Source organism: Gavia stellata, chromosome 2, assembly GCF_030936135.1.
Source record: "Gavia stellata isolate bGavSte3 chromosome 2, bGavSte3.hap2, whole genome shotgun sequence".
In the NCBI taxonomy this organism is placed as follows: Eukaryota; Metazoa; Chordata; class Aves; order Gaviiformes; family Gaviidae; genus Gavia; species Gavia stellata.
The window spans coordinates 54,549,822-54,574,605 of NC_082595.1; the positions used below are offsets into that span (position 1 = coordinate 54,549,822).

Below are 24,784 nucleotides of genomic sequence, written 5' to 3' on the forward strand. Positions count from 1 at the left end.
TTGAAAACCAGAAAACCAAATGGGTGGTTGGATGGATGGACTTTTAGCCACAGATATAAATATTTCTGTCAAAATCAGCTCTGCTATCCAGCAAAACCCGACCCTCTAGCAGAACTTTGTTTTTTAGCAGAACCTTTCCAGCTAAACCGAGGACAAATTGAGTGCACTTGTAAACCGGCTTTATAGTGATATTTTTATCGCTTGAAATTAGGGCTGTGAATTAGTGGGACTTGTTCCTGTATCTGCAGTAGTCCCCAAGCCTCAAGACATATCTAGCACTTTGGATAGGTCTGGATGTGTTTACATCAGCATCTCATGCTGCAGCTGGCGAATTTGTATCTTGTTCCCTTCATTAGTCTCCTCAGAGCATGCCCAGAAGTGAATTGTAAAGAGGATTTAAAGAAAATGAAAATCTGGAGTGGTTCTTAAGTAGATTGCTTATCTTACACTATCACATGAAAAAATAAAAAAAGGGAATAAATGGCCAATATCACATGTGCCATGGGCCAAGTATCATGTGAGTCCTGTTAGTCCCTCCACCGAGTTTTGTCATCGCTGAAAGGTTACACCAGAAGCAACAGAACAAGTACTGGAGCAGCAGCATGTGCCATGTGTTGCATGCTTTACACGGCTTCCCTTACATGTAGGTCTGAAGAGTTTTCTCTACTGATTGCCAACAAACCGTTTTTCATCCTTTAGTTCATCACTGAAGTTTGCATAGTAGGATGTCAAAAGAATTCAGGTTGTTTGATCTCTTTGTAGTGAAAAGTGAGCCGTGCTGTCGAAATGTGTTATTCCGTACAGGTCACCTCACAGAGATCTTTTCATGAGCTTCAAACCCAACTGTAGACTTTGGGAATTAGTTCTTTATAAGGATAATAAAAATGCCTAAATGCTCCAGCCAGGACTGAGCTCTCTGTGTGCGTGATGCAAAACCCATAATCTCCGGCTGAGGGAGATGATGATTTTAATTTCAGACAAAGTAATCAGTGGGTCAGACAGTAAAAAGGGTGAAATCTGAGAGAAGACCAGGTATTGTTATGAATGCTGGATAGTGCAAGTGGATTTTTTTTTCATTAATCCAAGGCACACCTACAATCACTGCAATATTGTGGGTTCTTAGAGCCCTGAACATTACCCATATATCTGAAATGCAAACAAATCCATTCTGATTCCTAGTGCCTTCATACCTGAGGCAGTGACCGAGCCTAACTTACTCCAGCTCTTACACAGATATTCTTGGTATTTCTGTCAGTTTTCTGTTCTGAAAGCTTTCCATACCTATGAATGCTAGCTTCTAACATCTGTATGGGTGAGAGATGGCTAAAGGAAAAAAAAAAAAAAGGCCAGCCCCAAGACTTTTCTGAAGACATCAAGACTTGATTTGGAGATCACATTGCAGCCAGCATAGATGTTGTCTGCTAACGGCTTAAGTTCCTGTTGGGAGCCCAGAAGCTGGATTACAACAGAACTAAATCATTAATTTGGTCATTTATTATAAATCCGCCTTATAGTGCTGCTGGGAAGATTTTACACCTGGGAAGGATGAAATATTCACTGCTGGACACAAAGAACGCGCTGTACCAAGAGCAGTGGCATTCAGCTAATATCAGCATTTCATCTCTGTTTTATTGGATCACTCTTTCCTTTGGTTTCTTGGCTTCAAGACAGAGGGCTAATTTGCTCCACTGACTTACGCCCTGCATAACCCCATTGACTTCAATGGCATTACATGAGGTTTAATTCAGCAACAAATTAGGCCCAGAAAGGTTGTTCATAAATGATTCCATTCTTGGATGTGAACCTTGGCTTAATAGTTTCTCTGTTCTCTTTTTACAGACCATCAGATCCAAGATAGCTGAATAGTTGCATCTCTAGTACGCCACAGTGGTAAAGCTTTTTTTGTAATACAGTTGAATACTTTACTATGTGCTAAACCACCGCAAATTCACATGTGATTAACTAAACTTCTCTCACAAAGCAGAGCGAACAAACTGTATCACAAACTGTGCTTACAACTGATCTTTTAATTGTATTCAGTTGCATCCCTTAAATGTCTGGGGAACTCCTTTGATATATAAGTAAATCCTACAGCATTTCATCAGATGAGCTTTCTGATTCAAAGAGTGCCTTAAAGCTAGAAATTGTTCTGTTCTAAATACAAATGGAAGTTTTGTTTCCCATGAGACAATCAGAGTTCATAAAGTAAACCTCCCCATCTCACGCATTTATCCAACCCTTTGTTGGTACACACAATAATTTTATTTTAATTTGAACATCACGTTAGTGTTTTGTTTTTCCTCTTTTTTAACCAAGCAGTTTATCAGTTCTGATCCAGTGACAGCCATTCAAGATTTATCTTCTAATTGCACCATCAGCAGAGGGCACAGACTCAGAGCTGTGGTTCAGAACCACAAGAGGCAGTTTTTACTTTGAGGATGCTCAATGGCCTCAGCCCATGGTGACTACAGAGACCTCTGGGATGGACAACAGGAACATGCTTCCTCTCCAGTAGACTAAGACTTCCTGTAGGAAGGGTACAGTTCATCTATGCATGTAGCACAGATTTACTGGGGACCAGTCAGCTAAAATTGTTAATGTATTCCCACACGGATGAAGGGCTCTCGCAAAATTTATCACATTTGTTATAGTGCAAGATGCATTTCTTTGACCTTGTTTCTCTAAGAAAAACACACTGCAACATACCTATATGTACAGCACAAAATAAACGAAATTCTAAACAAAACACTTCACTGAACACATCCCTCCCCCTGGAGAAGAGAGGAAAAAAACCCCAAATCCAAATGATAGAGGTTAGTCACATTGTTTAATATATTCCTGGAAAGCCCTCAAACACAGCAGTGCTGAGTGCAGTATAAGAATTAAACAGAGCAGAGTCTTCCTGATTCAGTATCTCAGAAAGATTTGTGTCTTATGTGAGAAGGAAGGGAATGAGTCCTCAGAGATAAAGAAGAGAAGGAGCCTGACTGTCTTAGAAAATCAGTTTAGAACTAGGAAAGCTAGCTTGAAAACTCTTGTTCCTTTGCATTCCTTTTTTTTTTTTTTTTATTAACCAAGCTTTCTTTTATAAACGATGTAGTGATAAAAAGAAATAGGTGCAACAAACAGAAGATCAGTTCTGGATCCCAGATCCATCCAGATTAGGTGTCTACATCTGTCCTATTCACAATTTAATGCTGTAGTACGGGCATCCAGAGGAGAAGGCACCATTAACAACACTCCTGATCATTTATACATATAGTGATTAGTGAATGCACGTTTTTATGAACCTCATTTTCTGCAGCTTGAAAAAATCTGCTCTTTACAACTTTCCCTGATATATCCATATGAGAGTATAAATGAATATTGCTCTTTCTAAAAGTGACACATTGCCCATCCCTGCATCAGCTCCCTGGGTGTTACTTTGATGGCATCTGATGACCATTTTTATATATAATGTTCTTAAACACTTTTAAAATCTTTTTTAGTCTTTTTCATCTATAAACACCTTGATAAACCATCTTTCCTTCTGCCAAGGGAGAAACAAAGACAAGCAAAAGCCTAAAAAAAGCAGCAATATAACAGCACTACTGAAAGTTTTGCAATGAGATTAATTATGGGATTAAGTTACTGCATCTTATTGCCTTATTAGAGCCATACAAGGCAAACAAAAAAGTAGACAGAATATTCTCTACCTAAGTCAGCAGTGTCCTGTTACATTGCTAGAGACTCTTAGCAAATCCTGAGTTTTCTGTGAGTGTACTTCCAGACTTGCTTAAAATGTCAAGTGCTGTGATCAAACTTAATCAGAATCGGTATTGATCAAAATCCTGTCTTGCTATTTTTTCTCACTGCTTTTATGGAGATGAATGTTTTCATACACTGCAAATACCATTAGATTTGGGAAAAAGGCTATTATATGAAAACCCATCATTCCTGGTCAAGGCCCCCACCTTTCCCTCTTTTAGAGCAATGTCTATATAGATAATTATTAGGAGTTATCTTTGTTAAGCCAGACTTCTGAAACAAAAGAATGACAGCAAGGAAGAAACAAAAAGTAAAAGTGGGTGAGATCTGAGTGGGATAAGGTGATGAGGAGAAGGCTCAAGATGAAGATGAATGAGTTAAGGGTTATGGAAATAGTATATGGTCTTGGCTTCACTGAATGAGTGTGTTTTATTCTGTAACTGGACTTTGCCAGGAGAAATGGACTTTAGACTTAAAAACCACAAAACCATTGTGTTTTCCTATGGAAAGATGCTACAGTATCTTCTGAAACAGCTGAGGCTTGTGTATTTACTTTTCATTATTAAGTTTTTGCAGGATTCTACAAACACCGTGGTTTTAAAACCTTAGCAAAAAATGGACTAGTTCAAGCAATAGTAATGCGGAATTACATAGAGGTTAATTTTGGCCCTGGGAACTTTATATTGCAAAGCTGTAATGTTACATGTCTACCCATGTGCAATTTAATCGTATTTCTTGAGCTTACAGCGGGCTGCACATATAAAGCCTTTGTAATGCTCTGCACTTAAGGAACAGTGTTTCTTTAAAATCGATTTTTGGAGGCTGGAGATATATATATATACACACACACGCATTATGAGAAACTGAAGAACTGGAGAATTACTATCTAGAAAGGTTCCAGTGTATTGATTATCAGAAAAATCATACTCATTATTTAGCAGAAAAGGTGAGACAGAGACCTTTCTCTCATTATCTGTAGAATTAAGTCAGTGCCATGGGGGTTCTAAAGGTGCCCTGTGCAAAAACCGTTTCAAGCATGATTTCACTGCCTGCAGCAGTGCCTCGTCAGTGAGTGAACATCATTGCTAGAGTTTAATATAAAACTCAAGTTATGTTCCATGGAAACTACTCTGTTGAGGTACGCTTTTATTTGTGCTTACATTTAACATTATGAGAACTCTGTCATTCCTCCAAGTTTAACTATCTTTCATCATAAAAGGAGCGTTGGAAAACTATTGATATCAGGCCAGATTCCTGATGGGGAACGTAGACTGCGTGGCCTTGCAGTCATTCTTCTACAGAATTAACTATCTATGTGCTGTCTGGAAAGAATAATTTGTTAGTATGGCCAAGTAGCTTTATTGTGTGCAATAAAATAATTATTAAAGAAAAATGATGTTAAATTGCCATGTCCACAATAATATCTATTGGGCAATCATGAAATTTAAAACCAAACCAAAACAAAAGCCTAATTTCTTAGTCTATGTAGTTGTCAATTTTTTTTCTTTCCTTTCTTAAGCTGAAAGCTGCCCCTGAGGTTTTTTGATTTTATTTTTTCAGCAGGCACAGTAAAAACATGAATCATAAATACAGATAAATCTAGACACATTGGAAAATAGGAGCGTGATAAAAATTGCATTTATTTCAACTAGTGCATCATAATCTTTTTTATATCAGCTGTCTAGAAGGTGCTTAGCATAAAGTCTTTCTTTATTTCTCAGTGGACTGTTCAATTTTCTGGAGATTCCCTTTTTGTATAAGCATTTGAAGATCACCGTGAAGACCTGCTAGAATCCTTTTGTTTGAAATGCTGCTGGGCGCTTGAGAGCGGTTCTGTCTTGTTCAGGGCAGCCGTTCCCTTAGCGTCTTCCCTGGCAAGCTTTTTCACCTGATGAATTGGAGAGACCACAGTGGCACTGAAAATCACAGCACTGTGGCTTGTCAGATAAGAGCTGTGCAAACCTTTAACAATGGTAGAAAGCAAGAGATACCTACCTGTTTTGAAGCTGTATTACAGACACTCGGCTTGACCCAAATTTCCTGAAAGTTTAGCTAGACTTTTCTGCAAATCTGGCCTAAAACTTTCTACAAATCTTCCCTCCTCCTAGGTATTTCAGTGTGATTTATGCTTTTGATAACAACATATTTGGCGCTTTCCCATGATTTCATCTCACAGCTAGAGTAGGATGTCCTTTCTCCTGCTTCACACATCAAAGACAACCCAAAATACAGGGGCTACCAGCTTGTATGAGATGGAACTAGGGATTGCTTATTGCCGTCCTCTGTGTTAATTGAACTGTGGAGCATCTTGTAGATTGAGGCTCGGTGCTGAACTTTACATTCCTGCTCCCACAGGCGAAATGCCCCAGCTGGGACTCTGCTGGATTCCCTCAGGAAGCTGAAGCAGGCATGTCTCAAGGGGCAGAGGGGAGGCCACAGCAGGCTGACCTGTGTTGATGCCCGGATCACAGCTTAGAGCAATGATAGGGCTGGGAAACCAGGAGCAAATTCTCCACCAGCTGCATTCAGCAGGTACTGGGTGCAGCTCAAGTGTTCATTGCTCAGTGCAGGCTGAAGGCATTAGTGCTGCAAAAAAACCCTGTTAAAAACTAGGGAACTTTTAATTTTCTCTTTTCTGCTTTTGTGGAATTGTCTTCAGTTTACCTTTTCTCACTTGATTAGTGTTAAAGGGTATATTTGGTTATATGTTTTCATTAATTCCATCCAAACTGAGTCTATGGGAAGTCCTGAAAATGTAGAAGTCTATTGCTCTGTTTCCTCTCATGGTGAAGCTTTGAAACCCAACCTGTCACTGTTAGAACAGAGCTCTGATTGTACAGGGGTCAACAGTGTGCAGTGGCTGCTGTTCACGTCGGAGGGATTTAGCCATTAGAGCTGTGCAGATTGGGAAAAATCATCCCATTTATTTTTAAAACAAGGCCAGCTGCCTCTATCCACTCAGCAACAGCAAACCAACAAAACAAAGAACGAAGTTGAAACAAAAAACCTAAAGTAAAAGGCTTTAAAATACGTATCACCCTGGTCATTCTGTTAATAATAGGAATGGATTATTAAAGCAAAAGCATACAAATGTCTGTATGTGGGCTTTGCTCTGAAGGTTTTATAGCAAGAAAACTTCTGTGGAAAAAAACTTTGGACCTTTTGCCCCTCTTGTCTTCTGGGAATGCTTTGGAATGGTTTAATCATCTGGTTTTGGTATCCGACTGCCTTTGGCAGCAGTAGCTTTTCTTATCATTATGTCTAACTGTGTGTCACCTTTTCCAGACAGCCATAGGATTAGGATAAGAAAAATTGGTTCTTTATGCTGCAGATCTAACAAAGCCACAGACTGCTCACAGCCCACCAAATGAATGCCTAGCATTTTAAATTGAACCGCATTAAGAAAAAACAGTTGATTATCAATGCTACTCACGCTTTTGAGGGGCAGTAGGAAAAAAAATAAATGCATATTTGAAGTTTGTGCAGATTGTATAGGGGGAAATATTTTGATGGTACAAGAGGACTCTGAATTCCTGATAAACAAGCACGTATGAGTGCTTCTGTTCAGTGAAAACCCATCCCTCTGTGTTGAGGCACCCATATGGCAAGTGAACCTTGATGATGTGAGTATGAACACTGGGCCCTCGGATCTGGGAAACAGAAGCATTCAGAGGAGAGTGAGTAGAGGATGAGAAAGAGAGTAATATGTTGTTGTGTCTGCCAGTTTCTCAGGATTGTGGCCAACCATGAAAACTGTGTAGAGTAAAAGTTCAGAAAGGAAGCACAGGTAATTTGCTCTTCTCCATCATTACATATTAGATTAAGTTAGAACAATGCTGTCACATAAATGGCAAGAGCCAGAACATTTCATCAGAGGTGAGAGAGACTTTCCAGTAACAACTGACTCTGTCCCTGTGATGCTATTTATTTTCCCTGTGATGAATTGCTGTTTATTTGAAGGCTCTGATAGTGGTCGTAGGGTCAGGAAGCTTCATGGTACATGACAGCTTTGGCACTACACTGTCTTCATGGTGGTGGTCATGGTGTAACAGCCTAATAAAGCTCTGATCAAAGTGCTCCTACGAAGGCTGGTGATGGCATTGTTGACAAGGCAGACTGATGTATGGTATGCAAAGTACACAGCTCAGCTGAAGCAGCTCCTCAGCAATCTGAAGGGTCAAGTTCATTACTTTAACTGAAAACCAAATAAGGCATTCATAAGAAAAGCTCTAGATGGTGTGATCTAGATGAATATGGCCTGAAGTGGTAAAATCTGAACATTGATTGATTATTAAAATATCTTTCAGAAGCTCAGTGGGAATTGTGGACTAACAGCAGAGGAATGGACAGATCTCTTTGATAGTGCCATCAGCAACAGAGCTGCCAAGAAGGTGACTAAGTCAGGGGGAGGCTTCGCCTGTGCTCTCTGGCTGTCTGTGCCTGTGCACAAGGTGGGAAGGTGGGATATCTGACAGGATAGCCTCTCTCTCTGGCAATGCATGTAAGGAAGATGAGGAAGAATGAACTTATCTTAACCAAAGAGCTCCCCCAAGCCTCATGCTCTGGAGTAAGGAAAGAGAGGTATTTCAGTGAAAATACTAATCAGTCTGCATGGGGTGCTCCACATCATTGCATCTCCCTAGGATCCATACATCTAGCAAATGCATTGCTTAGCACAAACATTTTGCTCTACATGCACAATATAACAGCATCAAGTGTCAGGGGGGTGTCAAGGTCAATAAAACCTCTTCCTGTGGCATCTAATGTTTAAAGTAACTGAACTCAGCTCATGTTTCAATGCTATTTTTCCTCTCAGCATTAGCCTACTGCAGGCTTTTTCCACCTTTGTAATCTATAATAAAAGATATGTTTCAGTGCTACCTTTTCCATTCAGCAAAATCAGCTAAGCAGGCTTCAAAAAGCAAATGCCAAAGGGCTTTGTGAAACCTTTCTGCAAAAGGAGAACCACTGGAGAGTTTAAAGGAATATCACACCATGCAGCTTTGGCTGGCACGAAGAGAGATTACCCTCTAGAGCCTCCAAGCGGAAGGACAGTTTGAATTCCATGGCCAAAGGCACCTTTCCCCTTACAGCCCTTCTGCTGAAGGGCAGGAGATCACCCCTTGTTTATTCAGCATGAAAAATAGTGATCTCCTTGGCCCGAATGGAAATAGCTTGATGGCAAAGGTCCCAGTCGCTGCCTGGGGTGGCAGAATACATATGAATAAATTCTGCACTACGTGTGACCAAAAAAACTTGATCCTTTTAGCTGAAGATTCCAGTAACATCATATCGCATGAGGCATTTGGGGGGAATGACGAATTATAAAGAGAGAACATTCTCGGAAAGGCCGTGTCCTCAGAGTCTGTGCCTCATTGCAGAGACTTAAGTGGATGAGTTATATCTGACAGTTTATGAACCTTGTTAATATAATGCAGTATCTGGGAGTGTGCCAGCCACGGTGATCAAGGAAGTCTAAATTAGACCTCTGCCATCGACAGACATCAGATGCCCATTTAAAACTAAATGTTTCATCTGAACCGGGCATGTTTCTTGTTATCCTCTAAAGCAGTGATCATCAGCCTGAAGCTCTGAAGCTCTGTGTGGCTCTCAGTAGCTAGCACACATCTCTTCCCTAGGTCTCAGTAAGAGGCTATTTAGCATGCTGGTGCAGAAGCTGCTCTGGTAGGAAGAACACAAGTGATAGCAGTACTTTGACATGTTAGTCTTCATGAAAAATGTGAGGTTTGTGGGAGTTTTAACCCACATGCGGTGAAGGCTGCAGCTCTGTCACCTGCTCCAGGCACAGGTCACTCAGGGCAGCCCCTCCAGTGGCAGATTGGGATGCCTTGGCACCCTGCAGGAGAGGTGAGGGGAAGCTTCTGCACCAGCACAGAAGGACAATCTCCTTCCAGCCTCCACACTGGCAATGGACTGCATGAAGTGAGAGAAAAGGCCATAGCCCTTTTCCTTCTGCTCTGGCAGCAGCACACATGGCAGCCACCATGCTGGTACAGCAGCTGTGTTTCTTCTTTGTCCCTGAAAATGCTCTGCCTTTCTCCTTGCCTCCAGAAGCTCCCACTTCTGTGATGCAGAGCCACAGTACTCCCTAACATGAGCTTCAAAACAGCGCAATCAAGTTGTTTTATTGTTGGTTGTTTTTTTTTCTTACAAAATCTGTAAAATGGAGATAATAAGGCCTGTTTCACCAGGACACTGTAAGGTTCCAGTCATCATTATGACTTTTGGTTTGAGATTTTGGATGGAAAGCATGAAAAGTACTACAGCTACGTATCCTACTCTATGTTGTTATTAATCCATTATATCAGAGTACTCTGCGAAGAATAACAGCAACGTGTTAATGCTTTATTTTTAATATTGTTTACATTAAATTTTTGTATTCCAACTGTTTGTAGTGTCATTTCTTTGTAATTCTCAGACTCAGCGCTGGCAGAGAATAGATCTTTGGTAGATAGAGATGTGGTGCTATTGACTTGAACAGATGCACCAAGCCTTTGAATAATGAAAGACTATGTTATATCCTACTGAGGGTCAGAGAAGAAATAATTCTTAGATGTTCAGTTCTCCTACATAGCCAGTTCATTGCCAGAATTGAGAAGTATGACCTTATTTCATCTGGTTGTATTGCCTTGGCAGAATAAAGGGCAGGGAGGATAATTTAATTGGAGAGACACAAGAGAATGCAATACAACACTGTGCAATGAGGTCCAACTCACACAGCCGCCTTTGAAGACAGCCGAGCTGTGCAGCTGCATAGCAACAATAAACATAGGGTAAAGGCAAAATGTGTCATATTTAATGAGACTTTTTTCCCCTGGTTTCTTACATATCCACAGTAAGTGGACAAAGTTCTACTGATACCTTTAAAAGTTAGTGAAAGAGGTATAAGAGTTTTAGGGAAAGTTTGCGTAGTGTTAAGTTAGATCTCTCAGAAGAAGGAACAAAAAATTCTGTTGCCGCAGGTCAGTTCTAATCATGTTTCCAACTCAAGAGCTTTCATCTGGAATGCTTTCTATGATTTAGTTTATTTTCAAATATCCAGATACATCATGCCGGTCAGCAGCAAACAAAGTAGTACCTACTAGGAAGCATCAGGAGAATGTTCCAAAAGCAGATGAAAAACATTAATTGTCATATAATGCGCTGGAGAACTGCTTGGAGAAAAATTAAACAGTACCTGAAGGCATAAAGTGTGTTGTCAGAGGGGAAGGAAGAGTTGCCAGCACAGATGGAAAAATAGACCATGTGCTCGGGTGCACACAGGCATGCCGACCTGCCCTTCATTTTTCACTGGTGCCCTAATGGTAGAGTATATTATCTAATGTGAGTAAGAGAATATGTCCATACTGTCTAACAGCTGTCTGTTACATCTCCTTTAATCATGGACACCTTAAATCATCTACTGACACACAAGAGACACTACAGTTTGGCCCCATCTCTAGATAAGTAGTTTGGCAGAGCATGAAGGCATCCTGCTTCATCAAAACTCAAGGGTTAGGAAGTTAAGTTAGTTATTTGGAATGATTATGCGATTATCAGGTCAATAGCTAGGGAATTGCAACATTATTGAGCTAGGATATTTATTCCTGAAACCATCCCACTTTACAGAATAAACAAAACTAGGCGCCTTCACCAACTGGCTACTCTCAGCATCCTCATTTTCACTTGCGCCATTGTGTATGTCACAGCTGGAGCACCATGGATCATGCCTTTTTGCATAATTCATGAAGTTAACAAATAAATAGTAAAAAAACCCCAACCCAAACCTTACCTTAATCATCTGAAATATAACATATCCAACAAATACCATTCTTAAATAGCTTGGCATTGGCAGGTAAATATGGAAATCGCTCTCTGTTAGGAGGAGTGAAAACAGAATCTGACAAACAGCTGATGCTGTGTGGAAAAACCTTACTTTGAGCTAGTGAACAGCCCTTGCCAGCTACTTTGGACTTGTGTCTTCCACAGTGACAAGGTGCCAGAGGTGATAACTGAAGCAAAAATATGTATGTCCTGCTGTTAAGAACCACTGTGAAAAGTGATTACTTCTATAGGCCATGTATTTGCAGGAAACTAGCAATCCATTTTACCAAATTCTGCTCTGTGATTTAGACAGAAAGTTTCTCAAGTTCTTCCACACTTTTATACTTACATAAGAGAAAAAAATTGGGCAGAGTGGACAAATATTTTATATAAAGTAAACATGACATAGAAGCCCCATTTTTAAAATGACCTAGGGACTTAGGAGCTCATTGATGACCTTTAAGTGGAGAAGTGTGTGAATGAATTTTGAAAGTGGGATTTGAGAGCTTTTGACAAAATTTTATCTTTTATAAACATCATATCAATTTAGCCATCTATTTTATCCTATTTGACAGCAGTAAATGCAAAGTGATAATTGTATTTTTTCCACACAGACAAACTCAAGAAAATTTCAATTGAATCATAACATTTCTTGATAATCCTAGCTAATCAGGTGCATAGATCCTGGAATCCTTCACTATGGAGGAAAACAATTGTCTTTTAATCACTCCATCCTTATTATGCTTTACTACTTTGTTAAATGTCGTGCACATCACTAGGAAGGTTATTGTAATTCTGAAGATATGCATTAATATATTGTTTGAGCTAAGATTTAAAATAAATCACCTTATCTTTGTGAAGGTTATTCTTGTTACAGGTGAGCTACTCTTTCATAAACTCATAGATTTGTTTGTTTTTTTCACGTTTAGTGCAGTAAAACATTAATACCATCTCTGAATGATCAAGAAGATACACAGTTCTTGGAAAATGTATAACACAGTATTAGTGGACAGTAAATCAGCAATCTGCAGTAACACAAGTCTGCGGCATGAACACGGAAACGTACAAGATATAACACATTAGGTATGCAAGTCCAGTGGAAGGCCAGAGACATTGCAGAATAAATTTAGAGTTATAGAAAATGGAGGAAAAGCAAACAGAGTCTGAAAAAACCCAGTATTTTATGCCAAGACAAATAAAACAGCATCCAAACATTCAAGGAATAGGGACTGGAGTGGCAGCAGGCCTTATCAGAGATAAAAGGTACAATTTGCAAGGTTTGACATATGAATGTGATACCCAAATAAAATAGATCCTTTGCTTGGATAACTACAAACCAGAGTTGACACAGGTCCAATAAGCAGGTCTCTGTTTCCCAGAGAACTGAAGCAGATCAGATACATTAATAACACTGAAGAAATAAGTTAAAATTCAAGTTGAAAATGCCAGCAGACTTCACACTCAAAATTCGTTAGGGCAGAAAAATCCCATTTCCAAAAGTGCTACAGGTTGTGTCTAAATGACCAGTTTGGCTAAGCTGCTGTATTCTGGTGGTCTTAGTCCCTTCATATGGTTGGACTTGATGATCTTACAGGTCTTTTCCAACCTTAGTGATTCTGTGATTCTGTGATTCATTTGAATGACTGGGGACCTGGGTGGGACAAGCACAGGTCCTGCTTAGCATCTGTGCCCAGATTTTATTTTCTGTGGAAACCAGGGCATCAGGAAAGAGGAGATAAGCGTGTGCTCAGGTCTGAGCTCAGTCTGGACAGGTGAGAGTGGAGATCTTTCTTTGACAGCCTTTGCAGTCCTCTGTTCACATTTTCAGAGGCCTGCTGTTCCTCTGCAATGAAAGCAACAGATTTGCAGAGGCAGGTGGCTGTTTATGTGCCCAGAAAGCCTGGGTACTCACACGTTTCTCATGAAAAGTCTGCAAAATTGCCACCAAAGGCATAATTCCACAAAAAGGTGTTAGACTTCATGCTTAATATGTGCCTGATTAGCAGGTGCCTCTGAATTTCACTCTGATCTTCAGCATACAGCAATGTAGCCATGGAGGAAGATTTTATACAACTGGGCAGCAAACAGATGTGAAGCCCTACTGGTATTCAGAGAAATGTTAATTGCGATTGATGAAGATATCTATTTTATCTGGAGGATGGCATCTAGCACAAAAGCCTGCTTTGGGATCTTTTTGTTCCTCATTCTGATCATTTGGTCAAGCCATCTCATTAAACTTCAACACAGAATCTGGATAGTGATTTGCCATCCTTCTGATTTGAGTCTGACAGAGTCATCCTAACACTCTTCTGTATTCTTTTGGAGACATCCTTCCAAATTCCTTTTAACCTCCTTTTTAGGTCATTACATTTCTGTACCAAATATGAAGGTCCTGATGATGGCATATTGTTTTCTTCATTCCTGTATCGATTTACTTGATCTTGAGGTCTTATTGAGCCCACTAAGTAGTGCAGTTGTCTTCATTGTCCTTGCTGCTGCCTCAGTCAGGCACAGTCTTTCACTACTGAGGTTCTTTCCTGATAATGATATTTTTTTCAATCAGTTTAGGGTCATCATTTGCATCCTTCACATGCACCCTTTTGCATGCTTTTATTATCTACGGCTTCTTCACATTGATATTGTTTCTAACAGATGTTATCATGGGGAGGTTCTATATTCTAATATAATACCTTTTGTCTTCCATATGCCAACTACTCTGTTTCCTGCTATCAAGCAACAAGAATCGTGGTCATCTAGTTTCTATTAATCATCTATCTGTTCAATTCGTGCTACTTCCCTCAACTCCATTTTCCCCCCAGTCAACCACTATATCACACATGGAAAGATGTAATCTAGTCACAAGTATACTGTAATGTTGAATCAGCAACAGTGTTTACAGCTAACCTTAACATAACATGTTGACTGAATGTAATGACTGTGATATGTATACTAACTTTGAAATACTTTCCAGTTACACCATCTTTGTCATGGATTATACACTTTTCCAAAACCAGCAAGGTAATATCAAAGCACACCCTGTGCTTAGTGAGGGATTAATGGAATACCAATGCACTGATGTCTCTTTTAACAGCCAAATATTCTTGCTTGTTACTTCATTCTTTGTGACACAGGGGAATGACCATGATAGAAATGTCAGACCTCAGTTTTGCCCTCAGGTTTCACTTGCTCAGCATTGTTCTAGCAGCTTCTGAAATTTACACCTTCCAAATCATGAACGTAATTGATGATAACTGTAATTATCTTCCTTTTTCCCCATGAATGTGAAAACAAATGCTGTCTAGCTTTCCTGTGTAGTGACTGGTGAGAGACAGGCCCCTACAGAGCAAACAAATCTTCCCACCTATTTCAGGCATCTAAATTATCTAAATTAGGCTGGGATTAATCTCTCTAGAAGTGTCTGGTTTCTTCCATGGCTAGGAAAGAAGCCCCATGGCTGTCTGGCTTCAGCTAGATACTAACTTTTAGATGACTGAAGCCTGGTGATTTGAGGTTAATCCTAGTCTAGCAGAACAAAATAGGAGGTTCAGAGATTCTATATGCCCACAACAATCTTAAAAATCAACTGAGTTTAGAATATGCAAAGGCTAGAGGGCTCACACTCCTTCAGAGCAACCTGGACCTCTTGTTATTCCAAGAAGCAAAGAAGGTGTTTGAACACAGAAAGGCAGGAAAGCCTGGCTCACAGATGGGGTGCCTGTGGAGTAGTGACTCCAGACCTGTGGTTCATAGTGCATAATTAGCTCAGTGTGGATTCCCAGTTTAACACTGCTGTTAAACAGATCGTGCGCTCTGTGGTTATTTAAATGGGAACTCTGAGTCTAAACAAGGGTGCTACTTTTTGTCGGTACTTAACAGTGGTACCACTCACACAAGTTTTCAAAATATTTTTCTATGTCCACACCCCAAAAAGGATTTTGAAAACATGGAGAAGGTTCAGAGAAGAATTGTGAGAATGATTAAGGGATTAGCGGGAGGAGATTAAGCAGGTTACCTAAGCCAAGGAGATTACATTTCATCACCAATCATACAAACAGGGAGTAAATGTTGCTAATAACAGGATAATGCAATTTTTCAGATAAATGTATTGTAAGCATCTGGACAAAATGCTAGAAATTTTGACAAGTTAAAGGTAAATTTTAATAAGAATTGTGGTGAGCTTTCCATCATGGGACATTTTAAGATCAAGAATAAATGCATTTTAAACTGTAGTTCAGGCAGGAGTTAATTCAGGGACTCTCTATGCCCTGTTTTATGTAGGAGGTTAAACTAGGTAATCACAGCATTTTCTTCCGGCTTCATGATTTGTGACCCTAATATGGTGCATGCAGTATTGTTGTGCAACAGTTTTAGTATATAGTAGTATTTGTGAAAGAAAACAATTACATAAATGGGGAAAAATGAGTACTTTGCTTTAGTGGAAGAATAGCAGAGAAACTTGTAGTGATAATAAAATATTTGCAATTAGTATCTAACTCACTCAGGTACAGCGGAGTACAACTACCTTCAACTGTATTATGATTTCTTTTACTATTTTCTTCTTAAGAAAATTAACTTCAATTTGCACATTCAGTAATAAGTAGCATGGTGCATATTACACCAGTATTACTACACCTAATTTACTAGATATGTAATTTGTATTGCTATTTATATAAGTGCTGAATTAAATCCAAAGAATCCCAGGAGAGGAGTAACCAGCTTATTCCAGACCTCAGCTTAATATGTAAAATGGAAATATGGGTAAAGAAGGCACACCTCAAAAGCTTCAACCCTTAGGTCAGGAACTGCATTTGAATCGCCAAAAAGGAAGAAAGTAGTATCTTAAAATATACCTCTGAAACAAAAGGCAGAAGATTTAAAGAAGGTAAAGAGCACTTGGGAGTAGGGCAAAGAAAAGAGAGTGAGGGAACCTGTCACCTTAACTCTTTCTTTCACTTCTTCCTTTTCTTTTAATTTTTCATTTTTTATGGAGCATATTATTCCTGACTTCTCTATTCTACAGAGGGCTGTGGATTAGTATGAAATGTGCAGAGGGACAAACTTTCAAAATAAGCATTGTACAACTGGCAAGAGGTTGCCTAAGGCAAACACAGCTCCTCTCCGCTGATCACCATAGAACTGCAATGCCAGACATCCACTTTTATGAAATGATCAGGTGCAGAGACTGAAGGCTATGAGTACGCTGGGACAGCGCACTGCTGGTGGAGCCCTCCCTCATCAGCAAGTAGCCTTCATAAAACATATTAAAAGAAGTGAACTGTAGAACTAGCACTGACAGGAAGTTGTACAGTGACATAAATCAAGTGTCTCATGGAATAGGGCCACACTAATGAGGCAGAGGCGCCGCACTGCCTAAAGAACTGGAAATACTTTATCTTCATAAAATAGAGTACATTCATGGGACCTGGGTAATTAATGATGCAAGGAAAGATACTCTGGCTATGTCTGTGTTGCTAAATAGGAAAGGGCCAAGGGCCAATCTCTGGCTTCAAGGCCAAATTGTGTAGACTGGCTGTTGTCCACACCGCTGTGGTGCAGCTCTGGCTAGAGCACAGGGGCTGTGCGCACACTGCATAGCACTCAACTGAGACTCCTATCAGTTCTACACAGTGGGACTTACAGCTCTGAGGCACCACTTTCTTCTCTTTTTTTTTTCAGTTCAAAGTGTCTGAAACAATGAGGGCTGTGTCACAGCCCAATAGAGTGACGTTTTGCCTTCTAGTATACTGTTGCTGTACCATAAATTGGCTGTGTCATATCATACCTCTCCAAGTTTTTCTCCTAGTGAAGGTGGCAAGGCAGAGGAGAGACAAGAGAAAACATTCTTGTTTCATATTGGTGTCTATGTTGAGATGTTCCCTTGATTTTGTCTTGTCTTTAACTCTGCAAACTACTCCTGGACCTAAAACTGAGGGTTGTGTCATGTCTGTTGGATGTAGCAGGTGGGTATGAGGAGGTGCTTGAGGGTTCAAAACGTCTTGGGGTAACACTGGGAAACTGTGTAAGCTTGAAGGAGCTAAACATGGCACTGTCTTAACCATCCTGCTTTTTGGGAGAGGTCTCTGAAAGGAGTTATCTCCAGAAATGTATGCATGTACTGTCGTAGAAAATACTTGTGGGAGTACTCAGAGGCAGGGCGTAAGCTAAAATATCAGTAACGTAATTTATCAGGAGTCCAGTGCTTGAGCTCTCTCTCTGGCCCTCTCTTATTATGAATACAGATGTAGCCTTTGAGGACACTCACTTTTTAAGCCTTTCAACATCCATGATCCAAAGGGTTGCCAACATACTCGAAACACATATTGTTAGTGTTGTTATTATTCTGCAAATCTCTGCACTTACTGTAGTATTTACTTTCCACAGACAGCCTTGCTGAGATTAATGGTCTCCTGATTATTAATACAAACTAGTGCAAGTAATTGCTGCACAACTGGGACCAGTCAGACAGATGAAGACCCTGCCTTTCCTTCACTTTTTTCCACTGACCACATTTAAGTTCTTCTTTGCACCTGTCTGGGGATATACCCCTTCTCTCTATTAGAAGTTAGGTCTCCACCATTTGCATTCACCTTACTCTGTGAGGTGTTCACTCATTTGTACGGTGCATAAAATAGATGGTGCTCCTTATTAATCATGGTGTTTCCTCCATCTTTTTTTCCAGGGACGCGAAGATTTCCTTTCAGACATCCCTTCCCTTCCTCCCCCCTGCCACCTTTCAATAGAGGATGAAAAAATGGCAAAAGTACTTGCTAGATTTTTGCTGGTTTAAAGTATTTCTCTGCAAAGGACATGTGCATGTGTGAGTGCACATGCATATGTGCACATGTGTATGTGAGAGGGAGAGAGATTTTTGTGCAACAAGATGGGCCAAACTTGTTGCTCCAGTCTCACTGCTTCTTACAGTTTATGAATTTCTACATACAGGGAATGTATTTTCCTCTTCAGACTAACCACGGTGAAAAAGATGTTATGGTAAACACAGTCTGACAGCATCCAGTCATCACTCTTTAAAGGCTCTGATATCGTGGCACACCAGCATTGAACATTGATGTCATCTAGGCTTTATTTTCAGCTTTAGTAACTAGTTAAGTAAATATTAAAACACAGGGTCAAGGAAAGCTCAGTGTAGACACTAGCATCAAAAAGAATGTTTCCTGTTGCGTCTGCTTAACCTTTCTGTCCTCACTATGAGAAAAAGGTAAGTGGATGTGACATAGGCATTTTATGGCAGTGAAAGAGTGCACTAGCAGAAATCAGAACACACAAAATAATAAAGCAACTTCTTAAGCCATTTTTGAGATCTAGATTAAATACAGTAAAACCTGCCGAGTAGAAGAAGGTCTGCATGTAGCACCACTTGTCCAGCTCTTCATCAAAATTGATGAATCTGAACTGTCTTTCCCACATATACCTTCAAGCCAACAAAAACGAATAATTCCAATGAATTCCTTTTTTTTCCTCCACATAAGCCAAGGGATTTACAACAAGGTTATAGCAGAGTAGCATGTAACTTATTACCTCCCTTTTCAAGCGGGGAATGGGAGATATGGTGAGATAAAGTGGCTTAACAGGAGGTCACTGTGTCCTCATACTCGGAGCAGAATTTAAGAACACAGGCTCTAATCCTGACTCAGAGACTGAATTCCTGTGTGATTTCAGGTACAAATAAAACTCCTCTATCAGCAAAATTGGAACTAATTAGTACCTGGCTCTCAGCCAATATTTAATTCATCAGACCTGAAGGAAAAGAAGGTCTTCTTAGGGGAAACTTGGAATATTTTAGAAATACTTTGACAGTTGAGCCTATTATTTGGCTAAGAGTTTTCCACCACACATGTGCACACCTGAATTTGCAGCAGCCCTTTCTCATCTAGGTTTGAGCTTTATGCGCTCACCATTACCTGTGGTTTTACCAGTTTACACACAGTTCTGCCAATAGCATCATATAGCTAAAGCCTCTGTCATCACACCCCCTATGCACTCTGTATTCGCTGTATTCTGTAATAGGCATTTCCAGAAAAAAAAAAGAAATGAAAAAGCAAGTTGCTTTTCTGGCCTGTTAACAACTGCCTTTTTACAGTCCCCATTCTTCCCACATTCTGATATTATTTCTTGATAAATCTTTTATCTCACAGGCATCTCTTCCTCATTTCTACTCTTACTTTTAAAGGCTTTATATTAGGCCTATGCACTAGAAGGAAAGCATTTTAAAAACATTTGACTTATTTTTAAAACACCTACACAGCATGTCGCACACAGAAATTTTTCTTTCACCTTATCTTAAAGCTTCACAAGTTTTTTTTCTGGCAGCCTTGCATGTTTTGGTTTCTTCCTTATTTTGCACTAAGCTGTTCTTTGATAAGGTTCAGCTAGGGAAATTCATTTCTCTCAGGACCCAATCAGGTTTTTACATCAATTAGGCTAATTGACAGAAGGTTTAACACATTTCTTAATTATGACTGCAAATACGTTCTTGGAAGAAACCCCAAAGCACAGGAGTAAAAAAAAAAAATAGAAACAAACCTTTCTCTAGTAAAATAATTCTGGAAATATTTTAAAGGTAAAACACCACGAAGGAAGTTTGCTAGCAGACGGCTGTCTCACCATGGCTGAAACTGCTCTCAGCAAAAAAGTCTATGCCACACCAAAATGATCACCCTATGCCTGATCGTGAAAATGTGAATAATCATAGAGTTGGAGAGAGTATAGACATAAATAAAGGACATATGTGAAGACAGAAAATACATAAGTAGCCACCAAACTACCAAAAAACCCCAAAACAAAATTTCCAATTCTTGACAGACCTACTGGTGCTTTTTTTTCTCATTTTGTAACAGGATGTATGAAATAATTTGTGTTTATTCACATTAGCTATCTTAATCTTTTTTTAACTTAGGCTGAAACTCATTAAAACTCAGTTATTCATCAAGCTTAAGAGACAGTTTACATTATAATACGATATTGTATGTTAAACTATAATTCTTTATCTTCTTTATCAGATTCTAGTCTTTTATATTAATAGAAATGATAGGGTGCTTCTGAAATGTAAAGAACTGCCCTTTCTTGATCTTTCAGTTTCCCTGTTTGTCATTCTGCTTCTGTTTCCCTGTGCTCTGTGTGATGCCACGGGAAGTCGACAGAAAAAGGCAGTTCACTACTCTTCAGAATAACCCACAATCATAAAATATTTTCAGAAGAGGAACCCCTGAGGGAGATGTTTAACCTCAGTCTTTGCTGGTGTTTCTGAACATCTGGCCACCTTACTTGATAAACATGCTAGCAGCGTTGGGGTTTTTTGAATGTCTGTGCTGCACAAAACCCAGACGAACAGTTTAGTGAATAAGAGCCCTTAGGGACAAAGCGTTTCAAGCAGTAGAGAGGAGTTATATACATAAATCCCTTGGACATATTTCCTGTGTAGTACATTTAAAACCAACACTCTATTACTTAACATTGCTCCGCTGGAGTTGGAATCAGTGTTAAACTGCAGCAGTGCTTTAAAATAAATGGGCCATGTTGCAGTTTTTGTGTGTATGTGTGAATACCAGGGAAGAAGGCCCTGACGTCTCTAAGTGCACATGGTACACACTGAATCCAAGCGTCGAAACGACATTTCCTTTTCTAGCTACACTGCAGCTCCATCACCTCTTCTCTTTAGCATGGGATCCATGTCCCACGCCAGTACTCTTGAAAGCTTTTTCCTAGAACATCACTCAAAGGTATCACAGCAAGCACTTTTTTCCTTTCAAGCCCCTCATTTTGAATACTGAGGAAAATGAAATTTTTCCCTTCAGAAATTAACCCCAGCACAGTAATGACTAATTTAGGCCAGAATATAACCTTGCAGTTGTTCTCCATATGTCTTCTAGCTCAGGTGGGAGCTTACTAGCCATGAGGAGGGAAAGGACAGAAAGATGTCATGGTGCCTTACTCCCTGTTAGCTGGTGGTGCTTTGGGGGTTGTCAGGACTGGAGCTGGTGGCTATGGCATGCACCAAGAGCCTGGGACTCTAGGCTTTGCACCACAGGCACTAGTTCATGTAGGATTTGCTCTAGATTGATTCAGTACAATTGCAATTGTAGGGAGCTTCAGCACCTCTCAATATCCATGACAGCTACCCCTTCCCTGTGACAACGGGCATGCTGCTCTGTGCAGATCCTGGTGAGTGACAACATATTCCTTTGAAAGGTGAGAACTCCTCTTCCCTCTGTTAGTTCCAGCCTAGATACTCATCTCATTTTCCCTTAGCAGCTCTAAATATTTTTGCTCCTTACTGCATGTTGTCTTCAGCAGAAAGGCAGTATTTTCTTCTAGACCAGGTGTGTCAACTAGTGAGATTTGACAACATGAAAGTATGGAGAGGTCGTAGTAGCAGGTCTGTCCCTTTTGTGACTGGCAATGCTTTTCTTTATGTTTTCTTTAATGCAAGGCAGCACTGCAGGTCAAAGGGGAGTTGTGGGAAGGAAGAGGCAGTGCTGCAAATTGGATTATGCTCCATTCATCTTCATATCTTGCCCTGACCTTCCCTAGCCCTTCAGTGCTACTTCTGCCTCTTCAATTCAAGTAAGATTGTGTTCAAGGAATGAGTACATTATGGTGTACACATATGATGTAAAATCTGTCTTGCACGTGGCCTCTCCCCACATCCACCACTGGGATCCCCTTGGTTGCCTTTGTCCCCCTTAGTTTGCAATCCCCCACCCCAGCCCCCCATTAATGGTGAGTGAATGGGAGGCAGAAGCCAGGCAGAGAAAAGCTCAGACTGATTATGCTGCATGTGGCTTCACCCACCCACTGTCCAGGTCCCAGTGCTGACTGTCTTGAAGGTAACATGCTGTGTCCAAAAATGGTGTGGAAGGGATAGCCAACAGTAGGAGCCTGCAGTAGGAGCTCCTAGTGAAGCAATAGTAGGAACCTGGGGCCAGTCTAAGAAAAAGGCTGGCAACTGCTGTACTAAACCCTCCTCTGTCCCCTCTCATGGGGTGATGTAAGATTTTTTCTCTGATAATCACATAAATTACCTTCTTCTCTTTCACATGGGTGTATATGTGCAGAATTGCTTCCCAGATCCCACCTTTCAGGCTTATAATCCATTTTTAAAGAACACTTGGGATCATATGAAAAAAGGGTAGGAAGCACATCTACCTCTTCCAACCTCAAGGCAGAGTCAGCTCTACCTATGTAATTCCTGACAGTTGTTTTGTTGGAGGAGTGGAAAAGTGTCTTAGAAGCCTCCCCGGTAGCAATTCTTTGATTAGCCTAGTTGATCCATGCCAGTAACTCCCTACTTCTATATTCAGCATAGAAGTACTATGCTGCTTCTGTATCCTCCTCATTGCAATTTAAACCCAAGATTTGCTGCCCTAGGGAAACTAGACATTGAAAAGTTGTTTTCCATTTTCCTTCCTAGTGTTCACTTCTGAAACATGAATTTTCTAAGCAGGTGGGAGAGGGAAGAGTTCTGCGTTCTGGCCCTTGATGTGAATGCATCTGCTGTGCCTGGTGCAGGGTCCAGTCCTGGACTCCAGTTGGGTCTGAGCTCACAACTTGTGATTCTGGCATGGCTGCCAAGAGGTTCATTCAGCCTTCTTGCCTCTACCTTTAGTAAGCACTGGAATTGTGAAGTCAGAAGCAAACACACCACCATTTTCTCTTTGCAGGGTCAGTTTTCAGTCCGTATATTTGTACCTCAGCTGCATGGCTCTCAAGTGCCCGGGATGGGCACTGTGGGGTCAGCAGGTGATCAGAAGCATGTTTTACAGCCAGGCATCACCTGCAGTTAACTGTAAAATCAGAGTAACTGTAAAATCAGAGGCCAGGGGGGCACAGACTAAATACTGTTACGTAATTGCTCAGTGGCAGCAAGACTGATACTTCTGAGCAAAACCAAAATATTAGATGTTAAGGGAAGTCTACTGGTGAAAGCTCAAGCAAATGCAGGCTCCAGGTACTCATAGGGTGAGACATCAGCAGAGCAAAGGCAGTAAATAGTTATTCATGGTGCCTGACAATGGGCATCTGTCTGATGTGCTGAATCACCTCTGAGCCTTCTCTGCACTGTCTGCAAAGGGATTTTACATTTTGTTGGACGTAGTCTGAATCTCACTAATAGAACGTGAATAGCCCTACTCTACCAAAGCCCCCCCTTAGATGATTAGTCTCTTTGTAGATCTAGCTGCCAGAGCTGGTCCTATGAAAATAGCAGTAATAGTGAAAGCAGCAATAACAGAAATTTTGTTGTTGTTTGTTGTTGAGTGCAGAAATCATATTTGTATTTCAAAATGGTTCCATGGAATAAATTGCATAATAATTCATTGAGTCACTGATTGTTGTAGTTTATTAGACTTGCTGATGGCAACTACAAATCTATTCTACTAGGCAAAAAGAAAACCGGAGATTTTTATAGACTTATTGAAATGCTTCATCTCTAATGTATACTGTTCCCCAGCACAACAAAGTATGTACAGCATTACCTTTACAGCAATGCACTGTCCAGGATTTGAACCTGGCACAGATAAAATATCAGTATTTGAATCTATTTACTGATAAACAATATTCTGTAATATGTGGCTTGAGAACGTGCAATTCTTCCTTTTTTTGCTTGTCACCGGTGCTAGAGAATTGGTGTCAATTAAATTGTAGATGAGTGAGCCTGCAATCATCCTGATACGCTTCAGCAGTTGTAAATTGGTTAAGGCTCAAATCAATGTTCTGGTCCTCAACATTTCCTGAATGTGTTGAAAATCTAGTTTCATTGCGAGAGACAGTTGTCCTTTACTGGAAAGTAAGCAAAAGACGTATTTTAGCCTTGAATACTACTGGACCCAGTTGAACTTTACTATCTTTGTGATTCTTAATAAAAAAATAATTCAACTTTATGCTTTTAAATGGATCACATTTAAACGGAGGCTGTTCTAAGACTAAAGGCACAGCACGAGACGGTTTGTCATCTGAATGTTCTTCTGTCCCCATGACTGTGTTCCCGTGTCACTTGTGCAAACCTAGGAGAGATCAATGATGTTTCAGCCTTATGCTAGGTTTATTATTTCTGTGAAATGATTTCAGGTACTTCAGCGCTAAAATGATCTTGTGACCTTCTGTCAACAGATGGTGTAGTTGTTCCAGTAGCACTGGCAAAAATGGTTAGCTTTGTTGGTGTGAGTGGTAGAGCTCAGCAGCATTTTCATTCTTACTT

General features: G+C 40.2%; 1 protein-coding gene across 1 annotated transcript in view; it reads right to left on the reverse strand.

The window, feature by feature from the left end:
* NKAIN2 (sodium/potassium transporting ATPase interacting 2) overlaps positions 1–24,784 on the reverse strand; it is a 545,680-nt gene that overhangs the window by 20,896 nt on the left and 500,000 nt on the right. The gene's annotated exons all lie outside the window — the stretch shown is intronic.